This window comes from Hevea brasiliensis, chromosome 4, assembly GCF_030052815.1.
Source record: "Hevea brasiliensis isolate MT/VB/25A 57/8 chromosome 4, ASM3005281v1, whole genome shotgun sequence".
Lineage (NCBI taxonomy): Eukaryota > Viridiplantae > Streptophyta > Magnoliopsida > Malpighiales > Euphorbiaceae > Hevea > Hevea brasiliensis.
In genome coordinates, this window is record NC_079496.1 from 21,234,464 (window position 1) to 21,242,771 (window position 8,308).

The window sequence follows — 8,308 nt, forward strand, 5'->3', positions numbered from 1 at the left end:
GATATTTACTTTGAAGGATGAAGAACCGATCTTTCCAATTTTTTAGCAAAAATGAGAGATCAGTGAACAGTCCACAACACAGTTTTGCCTAGAAAAACTAAAATTCATCATCTTTTCATCGAGCAAGTCTATGCAGTTCGGCGAAGACCTTCGCTGTGGGCTTGAATCCTTTAGCTCGGCATAATCCTCTGAAAGCCACCAAAGTTTTCCTGGAGTTTATGTACACTTGGGCTATGCAAACCTAGTTGTATTTTAGGACATCCTTATAAAATGGCTCCAAAGGGAACCGTAGCTTGACCTTCAATTGTTCTTCATACACTACAATTAGATCGACCTCATCAAAGTAGTGATTGGCTAGAAAATCCCCATGACACCTAATAAGTTCGAACAAGTCAGGTAGAAGGTTGAATTCCTGACTTATTAACTCGAGATCGAGCATCCTCAGAACTGAGGTGAGCTCGTCTACCATTGGAGGTTCTCTCTTTATGATCGAAGCTTATTATTGGCTTGACCCTATAGGATGACCAGTGGTCGGAATGATAGCCCTAATAGTTTTGGGTCATCCACTCGGTCTAGCCTTATCACCTTCATCGAAGGACCAAGAAACGTGAATAAAAAGTGGGCTTACAACTCTCTGATCATCGATGCCACTCATTTTCATGTAATAAAGGTAAAAATGACCAGGAAAAGAATAAAACTACTACCTGATTGTAAATTGGCACCGAAGAAGTTGAAAACTTGAGAGAAGTCTTCAAGAAGGTTTGAGATGAGTGAAGAATGCACATATGAGAAGTGACTAACCCCCCCCCCCTCTATTTATACTCGTCTGAGCATTAAATGGTCACAAGACCCTAGGCAGTGCATTGGTCAGTGCAAAACTTAATTATATCTCAATTATCGAGGGCACCAAGAGAAGATTCTAGAAGATGACCTAGGATATTCGAGAGATCGGTTGAATAAGGGTATGACTAAAGATCATATCGATTTAATAAGGTCTTGATTAGAGATCGAATTGGTTAAAAGAGGATGTTAGATAAGAGAAAGATTGGAAGGACAATCAATGCAATGTAAATAATAAAATAAGATTAATAAAATAAAAATAGAATGAAAATGAAATGAAATAAATTTTAAATAAAAGTACATTTTATTTTCAAAAGATCAGATTACATCACTTGGGCAATCTCTTCAGCCCGATCAGTAATTACAGATAGCCCTACCTACTTTACCCTACATTCTACCCATCTTGCTTCCATAATTCGAACATCTTTCAATCTCAGGATTCCGTTCAAGAAATAAAAGGAGATCAGGAGGGTGGCTCTCATCAACTATGGTAAAGACTACAAAAAGCTCAGTGTCATCATCGATGTCATCGACCAGAATTGAGCTATAATCGGGGCTTCTGAGATGGTTAGGAGCCAAATGAACTTGAAGAGGCAGTCACCGATATCAAGATTGAAATTAGCAGTTCCCTTGCCCGAGATCGGTCTGTGGCTCAGACCGGTAAGCCTATTAGAGATCGGCATGGTAGTCATTTTAGACCCTAATCGACTGTTTAGTCCAGTTCCCTTGCCATCATCAAGTGATGTTCTCATAATTCTCTAATCACCAGTGTTGTCTATTTTCAGGCAAGAAACACAGAAAGTTATCGAAAAAAGATCAAAATGGCCGCCATGTTGAAAATTAGCACCAAAAAGGCAAGGCATGGGGAAGAACATGCCAAGAACAAGCCAGAGAGAAAAGGTGTGAAGGTGAAAATGACAAAGCCTGCTCCCTGATATATATAGGCTAAAGCATTTAATGCCTACAGAACTCGAAGCGACTCATCAGTAAGTGAAGAATTTAATGCTTCACGGTTATTCAAGGTTCACCGACATACACCAGATACAGAGGAGGGATAGGATAGAGATCAAGAAGCGAGAAGAGATCTAACATGGAAAGAGTTGGTTTAAGAGACTGGAATAAAAGGTCTCAGAGCTGCCAACCATAATGAGAGATCGGGTAGATTGAGAAATGGCTAATGAAGATCGGAAGGTTTGGGGAATCTAGAGTTCAAAAATTGCTTTCATTCATGACCCTTGATCTGTAAGATTAATTTTCCCCCACCATTGGATCTGAGTTAGTTAAAGCATTTGGGGTACGTTTAAATCTCCACCATCTATCCCATTTGTAAGGACGAACCCAAACCATTGGATTTGAGGCGGTTAAAGCATCCCGGTACGCCTCAATCCGTACCATTGATCTCACTTGTAAGAATGGGTTTTGGGCCATTAGATTAAAAGTAAATAACAGATTCAACTCTTTTCATTTCCAGCCGTCGGATTCATCCTGTAAGGCAAAAATCCCAACCATTGGATTAGAGAAGAAAGGATAAAAGGATTCTAAACTAAATCTCAACCCTTAATTTTGATCCTCTTTAATTCCAACACTTTAGATTATGTTCTTCTAAATCTAGACTCTTCATTTTTCCTATTTGAATCCTGACCCTTCATTTTAAGACTCTATTTCCTATAAATGCCTGAATGCTACATTATAGAAGGGGTCTGGAGTCACTAGTCTTTGGTGAGAGTCTCTAATTTTGAATATTGCTCTCTAGCTTCTTTGCCATCGCTCTGAAGTTCTTAGTCTTCAAGGGACTTTAGAAATGAGTTTTCTAAAGGATCTTACTACCAGAACCCTTGATACGTAGATTCCCCTCTTCAGTGAATTCGCACAATAGCCCAGTGGTCCAATCTTAGTTTGTCATCAGGGGCTTATTCCTATCACTTCTAGCATCTCAAAAAGCACTCCTGGTCAGCCCAACTCCTGCAAACCCTTTTAACGTGAGACATCAGCACTGGCTCTCCCGTCACCCTAATAGCTCTCTACTGGCAAATGTCTTAACCGACCTTCCTCTGATCAAATGTAACTAGGTTGTATTTATGATGTAAGAACTTTTAGAATACCAAATCATACTAAACTTTCAGGATATGTTAGTGTTAGATTGGTTTATCTCATAAACATTACCTTAGGCATGCTATAGTAATGTGAGGTAATGTGTACGTCATCTCAAAAAAATTTTATTTTTATTAGTATAAGAATAAGAGTTCAGATAATATAAATGTTACTGGAGTTTTGGAAGACTAGTAAAGAGTTTGGATGGAATTTAGGTGAATGCGAGTGATGACATGGATAGTTCAGGTCCGATTAAAGAGATGGAAATTAATAAGGGTGAATAGATGTAAGTTCGGGTAGATATGGAAAGCTCGGGTAATTAATAAGAGATCAAAAGTCAAGAAGAAAAGAAAAGAGATCAGACAGTAAGAAAAGAGATCAAAAGTCGAGAAGAGAAGAAAAGAGCTCGGACAGTAATAAAGAGATCGAAAGATAATGCGCATAATTTTCCATTTCACAATTTTTCTTTATATCATCCCAGTCTTTTGGAGGGAGATTGGGAGAGAGTTCTTACTTTGAACCCCCGCAATTTTAACACCTCTATTATAAAACTCGTCCTTTACAAATATGGGAGATCAGGAGAGAGTTTTTTTTCTTGAACCCCCGCGATTTTACATCTTTATTAAGACTCGCTTTTCATAAATAGGGGAGTTCGAGAGAGAGTCCTTTCCTTGAATTCTTATAGTTTTATGTTTTATAAAATTATTCAGTACAAAATAGGAGAGATCGGGAGAGAGTCCTTTCTTTTAGAACCCTGATGCTTATTTTTATAGAATTCTACACTCTTTAACAAAATATATCAAACACATTTCAATTATCGGATCACGAAAGAGTCTTAAGAACCCTGAATTTTATATTGGGGCCCAATGGAGAGTCCTTCTTGGAGTCCTCATGCTAATATTATGATGAGGAGTTTTTCCTTCAATTCGGTTTAATCAAATAAAATACCATAGTCACAAGAACACTAAATAGTTTAACATGAAACGATACCAGTAAAGGTTTTATGGATAATTATACCAATGATGAGACCTTCCTTCATTAATTGAGAGTCCTCATTAATGAAGGGAACTCTCTAGGTTTTAATTAACCCATCCCTTTTGAATTAGAGTCCTAATTAAAGGGAATGAAAATTTATACTCATATTGGTTCATATATATTCATTACACACACCGCACCTTCAATTATTTGAATACCAATGATGAGGTATATGATGTATGAGCCGAAAGTCCTCCTCACTCATTATGAATCTCTAAAGACCAAATAATACCTCTTCAGAATTAGAGTCCTAATTCAGGGAGGGAGGAATTTAATAAACAAACACAATATTCAACTCACTCTAGGGACATCCCAAATACTCGTGTTCTTGGGAAGCCCAGAAAGGTGAAATACCAAACGTTCCTTTAATAAATAACGGGAACCAACATCGTAATTTTAACTCCATAAGTATCGATATTAAATTATAAAGAGCATATCGTTAAATCCACTAGCCCTCATCGAGCGACGATGTGGGGTGCTTAACATCTTCTCTACATGTATATGGACCCCGAACTTAGAATCTCTGTTTTAAAAGTAGTTTTATAATTTTCTTTTACAAATGATTTTCTTTAATTCTCCTCAAAATTAAAGTGGTAACTCCTCACTTTCCCGCTTCGTTGAAAATCGTTTGACGACCGCAAAACCCTTGCGATAATAATATTGAAGAAGTGCAAGAAATAATTGGGAAGGACAAAACTGGTCAAAATGAAGACTGTAGTTCTTCAAAACCACAAGTTGGCATGAAATTCAATTCACATCATAAGGTATTTTTGTTTTACAAAAATTATTCTAAGTTAGCAATATTTGGTGTCTCGACTAAAGCTTCTCGTCATTCAAAAGTTACAGAGGAATTTATTGATATTAAGTATGCTTGCACAAGGTATGGAAAAAAGTGAGAATCAAATGCCAATAATCCTCGCCCATGCTTGAAAATAGGTTGTGATGCAAAATTACATGTAAAGATGACAAAAGATGAAAAATGGGTTATTCATGATTTTGCTAAAGATCATAACCATGATCTTTTTTCCAGACCATGCTCATTATTTCCCATGCCATAGAAATATTACTTTGTCACAGAAGAATGAAATTAGTACTTTACATGGTGTAGAGGTGAAAACAAGTCAAATATTTGCTGCTATAGCTAAAAAACATGGTGGTTATCAAAACATTGGTTGCTTGGAGAAAGATGTTCGAAATTATCTTGACAAGGAAAGGCATTTGGAGTTAGAATCAGGTGATGCCAATGCAATGATTGAATATTTTATGCGCCTGAAAGAAGAGAATCCTAATTTTTTTTATGCAATGGATTTTGATAAGGAACAACTTTTGAAAAATGTTTTTTACATACATGGAAAAGGAAGGAGTGACTATAAAAATTTTGGAGATGTGTCTTTTGATACCACTTATATTACCAATAAATATAAATGCCTCTTGCTCCTTTCATTGGAGTGAATAATCATTTTCAGTCAACAATTTTAGGATGTGCTTTACTTGCATATTAAAAAATATCAACTTTCATTTGGTTAATGAAAAAATGGTTGAAAGCCATGAATGGAAAATCTCCAGATGCCATTATCACAGATCAAGACAAAAGCAATGAAAAAAGCAATTGAAAATGTATTTCCAAATGCACGTCATCATTATTGCTTATGGCATATTATGAGAAAGGTGCCTAAGAAGCTTGGTCATGTGACTAGAAAATATCAAGATTTTATAGGGATATTCAATAGATGCATTTACAAGTTTTAGACTAAAGAACAATTTGAAGTGAGGTAGTTGGGAATGACAGAAAATTTTGAGTTGACTGAAGATGCATGGATTCAGTCATTATATGAAGATCGTGAGTATTGAGTGCCTACTTATATGAGAGGTACATTTTTTGCGAGTTTGTAGCATAAATTCCCTTTTTAAATATGTTTATCTAAACTATTATTATGTTAGATTTTCATTTTATTTAGTAGATATCTATATATTTAGATAAGTAATGTGTCTTTTTTTTTCCTAGGCATGTCAACCACACAAAGGTCAAAAAGCATTAATTCATTTTTTGACCAGTACGTGAAGGAGAAAAAAAAAACATTGAAAGAGTTTATTGAGAAATATATGGTAACTTTAGAAGACAGCAATGAAGCAGAATCTAATGCAAAGTTTAATACTTCGCACAAACAACCTATTTTGAATTCTCCATCTTTGAAGCAAATGTCTTTGATTTATACACATGAGATTTTCAAGAAGTTTCAAGTGGAGGTTTTGGGAGCAACTGGGTGTCATCCCATGAAAAGGGAGGATGGATTGGTTACAATTTTCAAAGTTCAAGACTTTGAAAACATGAAGATTTCATAGTAGAATGGGATGCTGGGAAGGCAGAAATCACATGTCTTTGTTGGTCATTTGAATACAGTGGATTCTTTTGTCGACATTCCTTATGTGTGCTCCAGTATTTAGGTGTGTTTAACATTCCTTTTCATTATATTTTAAAATGGTGGACTAAAGATGGAAAAGACAATTTCAAGACAAGGGGTGTGTCAAAAGAGCTTGAGACTGAAGAACTTCAAACTAAGCAGCTTCATTATGATGACTTATTCCGATTAGCCACTTTATTAAGTAAGGAAGGATCAACTTCTCATGAAAGCTACAATTTTGTGTATGAAAAATGCTTTAGAGTTGTGCAAAGTTATTAATGGTTTTACAGAAAATCATAAGAAAACCCATCCTTGTGGAGATTATGATAAAGAAAACGTCAATTGCAATACCATAAGAAATATATCAATACTTGATCCAAAAGTATTCAAAAGCAAAAGGAGCTCCAAAAAGAATCAAATCTGGGATAGAGAACGGACAAAAAAAGGGACAAACAAGTAAAAAAGGTTAGTAATTTATTTAGAATTTATAAATTTTCGTAGTGACTTAATTAACATTTTTAACTAATTGTATCATTTACAACTTGTTTAAGTACAACCACAGTTTAATATACCTACGATTGGAGAGAGAACTCTTATTGACGAACTGGTATTTTTTTATTTTTCATTTTGCTACTTTTTAATTTTGATTATGAAAGTACAATGATGTTATTATTCCTTTTTAAAACTAATATGCAAGATAGAAATAATGCAAATCACATATCTTCTGTAAAGCCTATGCTAGAATTATGTACGCCAGGGATGGTAATACAATTGTATTTTCATTCCTTTTGATAATATTTAACTTCTAAAATTCATAATGATTTGCATCAATTTTTAATTTGAAAAATATGTTACAAAACACGTATGAATTTTTTCCAATTCAAGAAACAAAAAAAACATGACTACTTTTCAAGTCCACAAATACAATAGCATGGTAATATTATTTAATTTACATCTTTTATTTTATTTGCTTATGTAATATTTTTTTTATCTAAAAATGTAGTAATTGATTTTTCAGTATGTCCATGTCTAGATGGATTCACATCTCACTGTATATGGGCATTTAACTTTTTCACATCTTAAAGATAATGCTCACTAATTTAACTCTTTTGAAAATTGTTTTCCATTTTTATTTTTTTATTTGTTTATTCTTATATTAATGTAATTTGTTTTATTGATGGTATATCTTGATTATTCAAATACGTATATGAAAGGTGTTTTTTTTTTTTTTTTCTTTAGATGCTACTTAGTTGATGCAGGAAGTGAAGTGAAATGGGAGATTAGAAGACAGCGAATTCTTTTTTGCTTGTGCTATTGAAGACCTTAATGGATTAAAGCAATTTATAATTTTTATTATATCACTTAGTAATTATGATAACTATGATGTTTTAAGTTTAAACTAGCAAAATAATTTTTAAATAGCTAATTCATTATTTTTTTTTTTCATATTAACCTATTTTTTCACATTTAGTTGATGGCAACTCTCATTTTATTTCAAGCAATAAAAATTTTAGGGGAAAAGGAATAAGAGAGTAAAAATAGGAGAGTGAAATTAATGAGGGATTATTTATAAAAGAGAGAAAATAATAATTAATTGTAAGAGAGAAAAAAAATTGAATTAATTTCTTTTAAGTTACCATAGGTAATAAATTAACAATTAATATAATAAATACTTTTTCACTAATACAATAAAGAGTGTTGGATGGTCACTTCTTTAAGTGACTATTGCTAGCATTCTTCTTGATTCGATTGTAAAGTTTGCATCATGAAGTGAGACAATAGTGAAAGTTCCACTGTGATAAAAAGAAAAAGTTATAGTCACTTACAACTCTCCAAACTCTAATCCTAATAGATTTATCCAAACTCTCCATATCTGCCAAGATAAACAAAATTTACAATATTTAAAAGCTCTAGGCTCAAGCCTATTTAAATAATTTTTC

General features: G+C 33.8%; 1 pseudogene; it reads left to right on the plus strand.

Annotated features, from left to right (window-relative positions):
* Positions 1–1,661: 1,661 nt before the first annotated feature.
* On the plus strand, positions 1,662–5,468 carry LOC131179422 (protein FAR-RED IMPAIRED RESPONSE 1-like; annotated as a pseudogene).
* Positions 5,469–8,308: the final 2,840 nt, after the last annotated feature.